General features: G+C 35.9%; 1 pseudogene; it reads left to right on the top strand.

Annotated features, from left to right (window-relative positions):
• Nucleotides 1-678: 678 nt before the first annotated feature.
• The window catches only part of LOC113898715, a 77107-nt pseudogene continuing 65567 nt past the window's right edge, over nt 679-12218 (top strand).

Genomic DNA, 12218 nt, shown 5'->3' with positions numbered 1-12218 from the left:
GTCTTATTGCCCCAGAACCTTTGTTTCAGTCTTAAATCATAGTAATGATAAACTCTAACCTTGTTGGTAATTTGCATGCATATACTTCTTCAACTTTGAGTATTGTTTATGCTATAAACCAAGTAGGTAGGTTTTGGTCTTTCCAGGTGGCACCATGGGTAAAGAATCCACCTGCAATGCAGGAGATGCAGGGAGATGTGGATTTGATCCCTAGGGTCAGGAAGATCCCCTAGAGGAGGGCATGGCAACCCACTCCATATTCTTGCCTAGAGAATCCCACGGACAGAAGAACCCAGTGGGATACAGTCTATTGGGTTGCAGAGTTGGACACAACTGAAGCAACTGAGCATGCACACACAAATAGCTTTTGATAGCATTAAGCATTTTTTTAACTGAAATTGTATTTTGTGTTTATAGTATATGCTGCATACTAAGTTTTCAAATCATATATAAAATGATATCCACCAAGATAGGCACATAGACACATTATTACAATATGTTACTATAGTAACATAGTCCTTGCTAGAAATGGATTTATTGAAAAATTTTAGTAAAGGAGGGGTTTGGTCAGTAAGATAATATAACAGGCAGTATCTCACTTGTGTCTCTCCAGCTACCTGTGGATAAAAATGCCTTTGTATGAGCATTGGGATCCAAATAGGAGGTTCTGAAACCCTCATGAAGCCCAAGACTGAAGAGAAATACTTTGAGAAGACACACCATGCCCTGGTGGCAGACTTACTATGGTCCTGGCTACAGGCCCAGAAAGAGCCCCATTCCCCTGTAGACTCATCTACATCCATGTTTGGCCTTGACTGTGGCTCTAGTTCCACTCATAGAGTGACCTTGGAGGAGTAATGTGTGCCTGTGTCACAGGCAACAGACTGAAACTTATTTTACAAGGCCAGAATACCCTGATACCAAAGCCCTATGAGGCACTGCAAGAAAATAATATCCCTGGTAACCATATATGTGAAAATTCTCAGCAAAATATAGCAAGCTGAATTCAACAGCACATTTAAAGGATAATGCAGAAATATCTAATGAGATTAATCCCTAGGGTGCAAGGATAGTTCAACATATGCAAATCAGTATTTGTGAACACCACATTAATAGAATGAAGGACAAAAATTACATGATCATCTGGGTAGAAAAAGAAAAAAACTATATTTGAAAAAATTTAGCATCTTTTCATGACAAACTCTCAACAAATTAAGTGTAGAAGGAATATACCTTCTCATAATAAAAGCTCTATATGTCAAGTATACCGTGTGATATCTTACTCAATGGCGAAAAGCAGAAAATTTTCTTTTCAAGTTCTGGAACAACTCAGGTTTACCCAGTCTCATCACTTCTACTCAACACAATACTTAAGAGTCCTAGCCAGAGCAATTAGGCATGAAAAATAAATGAAAGACACATATATTTTAAAGGAAGAATACAAATTGTATCTGATTTCAGATGGCATGATCTTATTTGTAGAAAACCCTAAGTTCTCCACCAAAAGATATTAGAGCTAGTACACAAATTTATTTATTATAGGATACAAAATTAGTTGTGTTTCTACATACTAACAACAACTATTGGAAAAAGATATTAAGAAAACATTCCCATTATAATACAATAACATCAAAAAATAAAATAAGATAAAGTAGATACTTAGGAATAAGTTCACTAACAAAATGAAAGATCTGTACAATGAAAATTGTAAGACATAGATGAAAATAATTGAAGTAAAAAGAAATAAAAGATATTTTGAGTCCATAGGAAGAATTTGTTCAGTCACTAAATCATGTCAACTATTTGTGACCCCATGGACTGCAGCACACCAGGCTTTCCAGTCCTTCACTATCTTCTGGAATTTTCTCAAACTCATGTCCATTGAGTTGGTGATGCCATCCAATCATCTCATCCTCTGTTGCCCCCTACTCTTCCTCCCCTAAGTCTTTTCTAACATCAGGGTCTTTTCCAGTGAGTCAGCTCTTCCCATCAGGTGACCAAAGTATTGGAGCTTCAGCTTCAGTCCTTCTAGTGCCTATTCAGGGTAGATTTCCTTTAGGATTGACTGTTTTGATCTGCTTGCAGTTCAAAGGACTCTCAAGAGTCTTCTCCTGCACCACAGTTCTAAAGCATCAATTCTTTGGTGCTCAACCTCCTTTATGGTCCAGCTTTCACATCCATACATGACTACTGAAAAACCATAGCTTTGGCTAGATGGACCTTTGTGGGCAAACAGATGTTTCTGCTTTTTAATACATTGTCTAAGTTTGTCATAGCTTTTCTTCCAAGGAGCAAGAGTCTTTTAATTTCATGGCTGAAGTCACTGTCCACAGTGATTTTGGAGCCCAAGAAAATAAAATCTGTCACTGCTTTCACTTTTTTCCCAGGCATTTGCCATGAAGTGATGGGACTAGATGCCAGGATCTTACTTTTTTGAATGCTGAGTTTTAATCCATCTTATTTGCTGTCTTCTTTTATCCTCATCAAGAGGTTGTTTAGTTCCTCTTCTCTTTCTGCCATTAGAGTAGTATCATCTGCATATCTGAGGTTATTTCTCCTGGCAACCTTGATTCCAGAAGAATTAATATTGTTAAATGCCCGTACTGTCAAAGTAATCTACAGAATTGATGGAATCTCTTTCTAAATTCTGATGGTATTTTTCACAGAAAAAAAGAAGGAAAAGGAAAAAAAAAAAAAAACTAAAATGAGATAACAAAAGACTTTTTTTTTTTAGTTTCTGCTGTCCAATGAAGTAAATCAGCTATATGTATACATATACCCACCTTCTCTTTGAACTCCCTTGTACTGTCTTCATCCCACCCATCTAGGTCAGGGAGCACTGAGCTGAGCTCTCTGTGTGTTATAGCAGGTTACTCTATTTTACATATGGTAGCGTATTTATGTCAAACCTAAACTCACAATTCATCCCACAATTCATCACAATTTCCTTTCCTTCACTGTCTCCTGACATCCATTCTCAATGTCTGTGTCTCTATTCCTGCCCTGGAACTAGATTTTTATAGATTCAACACATATTTATTAATGTGTGATATTTGTTTTTCTCTTTCTTATTTATTCCATGCTGTATGACACATTCTATTTCCACCCACATTTCTACAGGTGACCTAATTTGTTCCTTTTTATGACTAAGTAATATTCCATTGTATATATGACAAACATGATTTCAGGTTGAAAACTGCACCATTGTATGAAAAATATCAGACTAGGTAGTAAAGGCAGGCTAAAGCAATTGACTAAATATATGAATGTTTACCAGACTTCCCAGATGGTGCTAGTGTTAGAGAACCTACTTGCCAATGCAGGTGATGTAAGAGACACAGGACCATCACTGGGCTGGGTAGAGCCCCTGGAGGAGGGCATGGCAACCTACTCCAGTATTCTTGCCTGGAGAATCCCATGGACAAAGGAGCCTGGCAGGCTGCAGTCCATGGGGTCACAAAGAGTTGGATATGACTGAAGTGACTTAGCATGCACACATGAATGTTTACCAGAACAATTATACTGTTATGCTGTTTATTCTCAAATGGTCAATATAAAACGTTTTAAAGTTAATCAGTATTAACTGGGCTTTTAAATACACTGAGCTATATTATATTTATTTATTTTGTCCAAGGTAATATAGTTCTTCAAAATAAGTTTGCTCCCACTTTCCTCATCTGATACAATTATATTATTTGTCACAAACAACAAGCATCATGTAGGGAAAAGAGAGTCTCTTACATTTTCTGTGATACTCTGTGATGCTTTCTCTGTCATTGGCATGAATCAAGTTGTAAACTTCCTGACAAAGTCAATGTGAACAAGCGAACTCAATTTAATGTTTGGTTGAAGATGTTCTTGGCCTACCTCAGAGGTCAAGGTGGGGTAATCCTTTTAACTTCCATGGCAAGTTTGAGGAGGGGTGAATTTGAAAGCAAAACATAAAGAGATATTTGGGGAAAAAATGCAGAAATGAAAGCTTTGGAGGACATTGAGACATTTTCATCATGCTCTTTCCAAAGTCATCATATACAATTCTCCTCAACTCTCAAATCTGTAGCTCCTTGGTTTCTTTATTACACCAGAGTTCTTTCTCTATTTACATGTATGATTGAGCCTCCTCATCTTTTAGTTTTTACACCTCAGAGAGACCTTCCATAGCTGTCTTGTATATGTAGACTCCCCTTGCCCTCCACCACTCTTATTTTTAACAAAATCTTGTGTTGTTTCCTATAAACCATACATCACAGTTTGATTTCTAAATTAGCTTTACATCAGACTTGTGTAAAAACGTGTACTTGTGTTTGTTTTTTGTCTATTTCTCCTTGTATAAAATATGTTCCACAAGAGTATAGGCTTTGCAACTTTTTTCAAAACTCCAGAACCTGATATAGTGTCAGATAACTAGGAGAGGCTTGTAGGTACTTTTTAATTAATTGATGATAATATTGTTGTCTATAATTAACCATGGGAGAAGACGTGTGAAAGTCATGTACCTCTATATTATAGGCAAAGAAAAGTAACCAGAATTTATAGTCCATGAATATTAAAAACCTAAAAAATCAAGCTGAAAGGCAAAATATACAATACAAAACAAGGAAATAATGCAAGATATTTATATACATGAATATGTTGGCACTAGAATGGGCCTTACTGAATATTATCTAGTGCAATTCCCATGTTAAGTAATTACAAAAATAAATACATAAGAGTAATAAATGACTGAGCTTTGCAAATAGGCTTACCTGTCTCAGAAAAGTCTTACTAATATAGTACACAGACTTGTTATAGGAACAGGCTGTGTATATCCTAATCTATTTCAATAATGTATTTTATTTATATATATTATACTTTCACATATTAATTCAGTTTATCTCTAGTTATGTAACTTGCATGCTTCTGTGTGTTTTTGAGTTTTGAGTGGAGTGAATACATTATATATCTCTATTTGAGCATGACTTATATTGCTCTGTTTTAGCCATAGACTCTTTTCCTTTCTTATCATTAAAATTGTGCTAAAATAAAATTAATCTAACTCCATTCAAATTTACCTAAAAGAATATACAATAATACAAGAATATACAAATAATACAAGAATATACAATAATACAAAAAGAGTTGTTACACTCAAGTAATATCTATTAGTGCCGAAGAATTGATGCTTTTGAACTGTGGTGCTGGAGGAGACTCTCGAGAGTCCCTTGGACTGCAAAGAGATTCAACAAGTCCATCCTAAAGGAGACAATAATAGCAAATGAAGCAACTGACAAACAACTAATCTCAAAAATATACAAGCAACTCCTACAGCTCAACTCCAGAAAAATAAATGACCCAATCAAAAAATGGGCCAAAGAACTAAACAGACATTTCTCCCAAGAAGACATACAGATGGCTAACAAACACATGAAAAGATGCTCAACATCACTCATTATCAGAGAAATGCAAATCAAAACCACTATGAGGTACCATTTTACACCAGTCAGAATGGCTGTGATCCAAAAGTCTACAAGTAATACATGCTGGAGAGGGTGTGGAGAAAAGGGAACCCTCTTACACTGTCGGTGGGAATGCAAACTAGTACAGCCACTATGGAGAACAGTGTGGAGATTCCTTAAAAAACTGGAAATAGAACTGCCTTATGATCCAGCAATCCCACTGCTGGGCATACACACTGAGGAAACCAGAAGGGAAAGAGACACGTGTACCCCAATGTTCATCGCAGCACTGTTTATAATAGCCAGGACATGGAAGCAACCTAGATGTCCATCAGCAGATGAATGGATAAGAAAGCGGTGGTACATATACACAATGGAGTATTACTCAGCCATTAAAAAGAATACATTTGAATCAGTTCTAATGAGGTGGATGAAACTGGAGCCTATTATACAGAGTGAAGTAAGCCAGAAAGAAAAACACCAATAGAGTATACTAACACATATATATGGAATTTAGAAAGATGGTAACAATAACCCTGTGTACGAGACAGCAAAAGAGACAGTGATGTATAGAACAGTCTTATGGACTCTGTGGGAGAGGGAGAGGGTGGGAAGATTTGGGAGAATGGCATTGAAACATGTAAAATATCATGTATGAAACGAGTTACCAGTCCAGGTTCAATGCACGATACTGGATGCTTGGGGCTAGTGCACTGGGATGACCCTGAGGGATGCTATGGGGAGGGAGGAGGGAGGAGGGTTCAGGATGGGGAACACATGTATACCTGTGGCAGATTCATTTTGATATTTGACAAAACTAATACAATTTTGTAAAGTTTAAAAATAAAATAAAATTGTAGTTGGAAAAAAAAAAGAAGTAAAACAAACAAACAAAAAAAAAATAAAAAAATAAAAAAAAATAAAGGAGACCAGTCCTGGGTGTTCATTGGAAGGACTGATGCTGAGGCTGAAACTCCAATACTTTGGCCACCTCATGTGAAGAGTTGACTCATTGGAAAAGACCCTGATGCTGGGAGGGATTGGGGGCAGGAGGAGAAGGGGACGAGAGAGGATGAGATTGCTGGATGGCATCACCAACTCCATGTACATGAGTTTGGGTGAATTCCAGAAGTTAGTGATGGACAGGAAGGCTTGGCATGCTGCAATTCATGGGGTCGCGAAGAGTCGGACACAACTGAGCGACTGAACTGAACTGAACTGAACTGAGCTCTAAAAATTACCACTTTAAAAATATTACTTATCCTTTTTCCTGAGAATGAGAAGAGTGACAGGAGTTGCCCATAATCTCACTGTCTTGGTTCTAGATCCCCCAAACTATTATTCTGTTTTGTATTCCAAATTTATTTCCCATTTCACCTCAAAATTATCCTTTGAACACGGAGGTCAGTCTGTTATATGTCAGTTTCTTTTCTTCAAGTGTCACTTTCTCCTTGAAAGTTTTTTGTTTTGCTTTGTTTTTCATTTCTTACTGACTTCTGGTCTCACTAGCAATTTCCAGTATTATTTTCTCTAGGTGCAATATATGCAGTTATATTTAGTTTTCATATCTCCACTGAAACTCAAGTATAACAGCCACAGTGATCAATTGTGTATTTCCAAGTCATTCAAAGTTATAGAAAATAATTTAATAACATAAAATCTTGCCTTCTGAAAGAATGGCTCACCAGTGCTTCTTTGTACCCAAGGATACCCTTTTCACAAAATACAAACTTCCAATACTCACAGTATCAAGGTCTCAAGCTAACTGATTATTCTTCTAAAGCAGGGCTACATTTCAGATTGCTGTTTTAACAGATGGTAAGATAAAAGGAGACTAGGGATAAATGTTTCATATGGAGTGATTCTTTTTCTCAGCTACTTTACCTGCTAAACTTACTTTCTAAGAGTGTAGGCCTCCAGGGCAAGGACTTGTCTTCTTTATGCCTTTTGTGTGGCTGCAACAAATGATAAGTAACAATGTTTAACACATTATGGTAACACAGTGCATTTCTTTAGTATAGAGTATTTTTTCAGTCTATACATTTAACTTTATCCAGAATTTACTCCATGTTATTTATTTATTTTTTTTAAGTTGGCTATCTTATAATAAGCAGTGAGGTAAAGTCAGATGAATTTTCTTTTACAGGGCCCTGTTTTAATGACCTATTAATTTGAAACAACTTGAGAGGAAAGTTTAAAATTCTATTAGAAGAATTCCTTATGCACTACTAATAACTAAAAACATGGTTTTGTTTCTTATTGGTTCTTCATTTAATTACAGTTAAACATGTTTATACAATTCATTGTATGATGTACAGTGTAAAAATGTAAAAGATGATCCTTCTTATTTTCCTGCTTTTAAAGTATCTAGATTTTTCCTAACATAAGTAAATTTATAATTGATGTGGAATATATGTAGAGACTTTCAATATTTCATTACACATCAATTTAGTAAGAGGTAGTTGAGAATATGACTAGCACTACTTAGGGACTGGTTCATTTTAGAGATTTATATTAATGGATATTCTTAAACTTTGTTCATGCTTTATCTATTATAGTATTCCCCAATGATTGCGTGAGTAAAAACAGAATCTTCAGAAGCAAAGTCATAAGACTATTAGATACTCAAAGAAAGACTACTTTTGGCATGGAATAGGTTGATTACAATATACATTAACTATGTTAAAGATATTAGGGAGACTTCACTAGTGGTCCAAAGGTTAAGACTCTGAGCTCCCAATGCATGGGGCATGGGTTCTACCTCTGGTCAGTCTGGTCAGGGAACTAAGATCCCACTGCTAAGATCTTACATGCTCCATGGCATGGTAAAAAAAAAAAAAAAAAGTTAGGTAGATAAAGGAAGGAAGTAAATAGAAGTCTGTCCAAATTTCATGCTTTTTATATAGCATCTTAGCTACAGTGGATATAAATCAATAAATACATGCATACCTGAACACAGGAAGTATACAAAAGTAATTTTAGTATTATACTTATTGTATTGTTATCATTTGTTTTTCTTTTAATGATTTGCTCCCTTCCAAATACCTTCTATTTACCTACCTATTTATCATCTAATTTTCTCTCTACAGGGTCAAAGATTTAGCTGGAAATAGGAATCTACACTCAAATAAAATATAGAAACCCCCTTTGTCTGCAGGGAATATATTCCAGTACCCCCAGTGGATGCTTGAAATGGATGACTGTACCAGATGCTACATGTCCTGTGTTTTTCTCTTATGCATACAAACCTATGATGCAGTTTAATTTATGAATGAAGCACAGTGAGAGAACATCTGAGTTCCCGACATCACTACTCATGTGCTCCAGGGCCATAATTAAGTAAAATAAGGGTTACTTGAACACAAGCACTGACTGTGAAACTTGGAAGGTGATCTGATGACTGAGACAGCCACTAAGTGACTAATGGGTGGGTAGCATATTCAGCATGGATACACTGGACAGAGGGATGATTCACATCCTGGGAGCAACAGGGTGGGATGGTGTGAGATTCATCATGCTACTCAAAATGGCCTGTGATTTAAAACTTATAAATTGCTTATTTCTGGAATTTTACATTTACTATTTTCAAATCTTGGTCGATCACAGGTAACTGAAAGCACAAAAAGCAAGCCCGTGGAGAAGGGGGACTACTGTAGAAAGGCCAACAATACTGTTCATCTTAACGAAAATTCTTAGTTTTCCTAAAATGGATGGCTCACAATGATCCCACATGAAATATTTCATGACATAGATGTACTTCTCAATAAGTTCAGCATCTGAGATGTTAATTCTTTATACTTCAATGATAATTTAGAAAGAAGCAAATTCCATAAACTGTTGTTGCAATTAGATACCTCCCACTACACATGAATCTTTAATATCAGATTGTTTTATCTGCATCAAGAAACTCATGCTTTTCTACCCATAAGTGGAACAAAATAAAGTTTACTGAAATTTATTGTTTTTATTTTTTTGAATATTCTATTTACTTGGTCCCTCAATACATTTCTAATATGTCCTAGTAAGTACTGTATTTTCCCTCTATTTTATTTCATTGCAATATAGTTTGTTTTTAAAATGCTTTTCTTCAAAAATAAAGCAGTGCCAGTATACTGAAAAACAGTAAACTGCTAAGGATGTTGTATGTTGCTGGTCTGTTCTCAGAAGGCCAGAAGGCCATGGAAAGGTCTGCATTTGGGAAAGCTATAGCTGCAGATTGTACTCTCTGGATCCAAAAGCACTAGGAAACATACCGAAAACAAGCCAATCAGCAATCATATCCTATGGTGCTGTTAGGATTTGACTACATTCTGCAACATGTACTATTTATTCTTTTGTGGCTTCTCTTTATGTCCTGGTGAAGCTTTATACCCATACTGACAGACAAATTTTGTGCACAAAGAAAGCAAAATCATGACTTAATGTAGATTTGTATTTCCTAAGGGTCAAGTTTCCTGAGGCTCAAGTTGCCTTTGAGGAAATAGACAATAAATATTAGCATGTGATTAGGATACAATGGAGTCATTTGGTATCATTAAGGAAAATATATACCGTATTGCAACTGGAGAGGCACTGTTCCTTGTTTGTAGGAAAGGTCACTTGAATAAACTGTAGTCAGGGATATGTTGGGGCTTTTAAGGTATTTGAAGAAAACAATGATTATCAGGATAAAAACCTTGGATAAAAATCCTGAATAAAACTGATTCTGTTAGCAGCACCATTTCCAGGAAAAGATAGTTATACTATTAAAAATCTCCTTGATACTCATAACAAACAAACTGATTATTGTAAGCTTCACAAAGCCAAATTTCACTTTCATTATGGAATGAATCGGTGAAAGCCAGAGATACATATCAATGCCTTATAGATGTCTTTTTTTTTAATTTTTTTATTATTATTATTTTTTTTACTTTACAATATTGTATTGGTTTTGCCATACATCAACATGCATATAAATAAAAATTTAAAAATAAGTATATATGTATAGGGTAATCTTGAATTCAGTTCAGTTCAGTCGCTCAGTCGTGTCCGACTCTTTGTGACCCCAAAATCGCAGCATGCCAGGCCTCCCTGCCCATCACCAACTCCTGGAGTTCACTCAAACTCACGCCCATTGAGTCGGTGATGCTATCCAACCATCTCATCCTCTGTCGTCCCCTTTTCCTCCTGCCCTCAATCCCTCCCAACATCAGGGTGCTTTCCAATGAGTCAACTCTTCGCATGAGGTGGCCAAAGTACTGGAGTTTCAGCCTCAGCATCAGTCCTTCCAATGAACACCCAGGACTGGTCTCCTTTAGGATGGGCTGAATGGATCTTCTTGCAGTCCAAGGGACTTGCAAGAGTCTTCTCCAACACCACAGTTCAAAAGCATCAATTCTTTGGCGCTCAGCCTTCTTCACAGTCCAACTCTCACATCCGTACACGACCACTGGAAAAACCATAGCCTTTCCTAGATGGACCTTTGTTGGCAAAATAATATCTCTGCTTTTTAATATTCTATCTAGGTCGGTCATAACTTTCCTTCCAAGGAGTAGGCATCTTTTAAATTCATGGCTGCAGCTAATAGTTTAAATCAATTCTAGCTGAAATAACTCTTGAGTGTAAATGATAATTCAATGCTTTTATGACTAAATTCTTATTCTATAAGTTAGTGACATATTTTGTGTTCTATTGATCACACACTGAGATTTCGAAAAAAATGATTTATAGCATGTGTTTCCTACCTTATGATCTGGTTTATTTGACTTCAACACTATAAGATTGTCTGAAAGCTTATTTCTGTTTTTTGAGATTCTGTTTTGATGTGGTGGCAACATGTTTTTAAGGAAGGAGAGAGACAATAACATAATTGCTGGACAGGATGAAGTAACAGAATTCAAGTGAATATCAGTTTGAAGTCACTGAACAATTTGTGTTGATATAAGATAAAATCTCAATAAAGATATTAGAATTATGAGAATTCAAATTCAAAATATCACACTGAAGAAATATTTCAAAATTTCAGGAGGAAACTGAACATACACATTTTAAAGGAATGAATTTTTATGCACGAATATGTGTGAAAATGTAAATGTTTAGCTGATAATCTAACATATTAAGTTATTAAAAAGAAAAATGTCTAGAATATTTTTAGTAATGTTGGGGGCGCATGTAATTTGCTCGATTTTGTCTTGTTACAACAAAAATTTAAAGTGATGGACGGACCAGTGTTAAAGACCCATGTAATTTCCTCAGACAGACCAATGTTACAGCTCTGTGTTACAGCTCAATTTTATTTATAAAGCAAAGGTGAATACATCCTTGAGGTGTGAGGGTGGGCTGACCCAAAAGACGTGAAGAGAAGTCCCTAGCCCAATTTTGGCTCCTCTTTTTATATGTTTTTTTCCCCCTCCCTCTGGGCCTACCCTGTGTAAATTGGGCTAGCCAGGAGTGCTGTTTGTTCTACCTGAGGTCCTCATTCCAGTCTTCAGACCTTCCTTTGTTTTATTTTCACAGGCTTTTCCCTTCCTAGTCTTTTAGCCACCACCACTCTGGACTCCATTTTCCTATTCTAACTACCTAACAGTAACATAAATATTATAACAGAATTTTAATAAGCTGTGATAGGATGCACATATTTATCTCTACCCATCCAACTTTCACAATTCATATATATATATATATACATATATATATATATATATATATATATATATAAAAGACTAAATCTTCATAGATAGATACAGGAAACAAAAATGACCACAGATGAGAAATGCTAACCAAGTTTGCCAAAGAAAGTAAATG

The sequence above is a fragment of the Bos indicus x Bos taurus genome, chromosome 9, assembly GCF_003369695.1.
Source record: "Bos indicus x Bos taurus breed Angus x Brahman F1 hybrid chromosome 9, Bos_hybrid_MaternalHap_v2.0, whole genome shotgun sequence".
Classification (NCBI taxonomy): Eukaryota; Metazoa; Chordata; class Mammalia; order Artiodactyla; family Bovidae; genus Bos; species Bos indicus x Bos taurus.
Note: the sequence above shows the minus strand (reverse complement) of the source record. Positions and strands in the feature narration are given on the sequence as shown.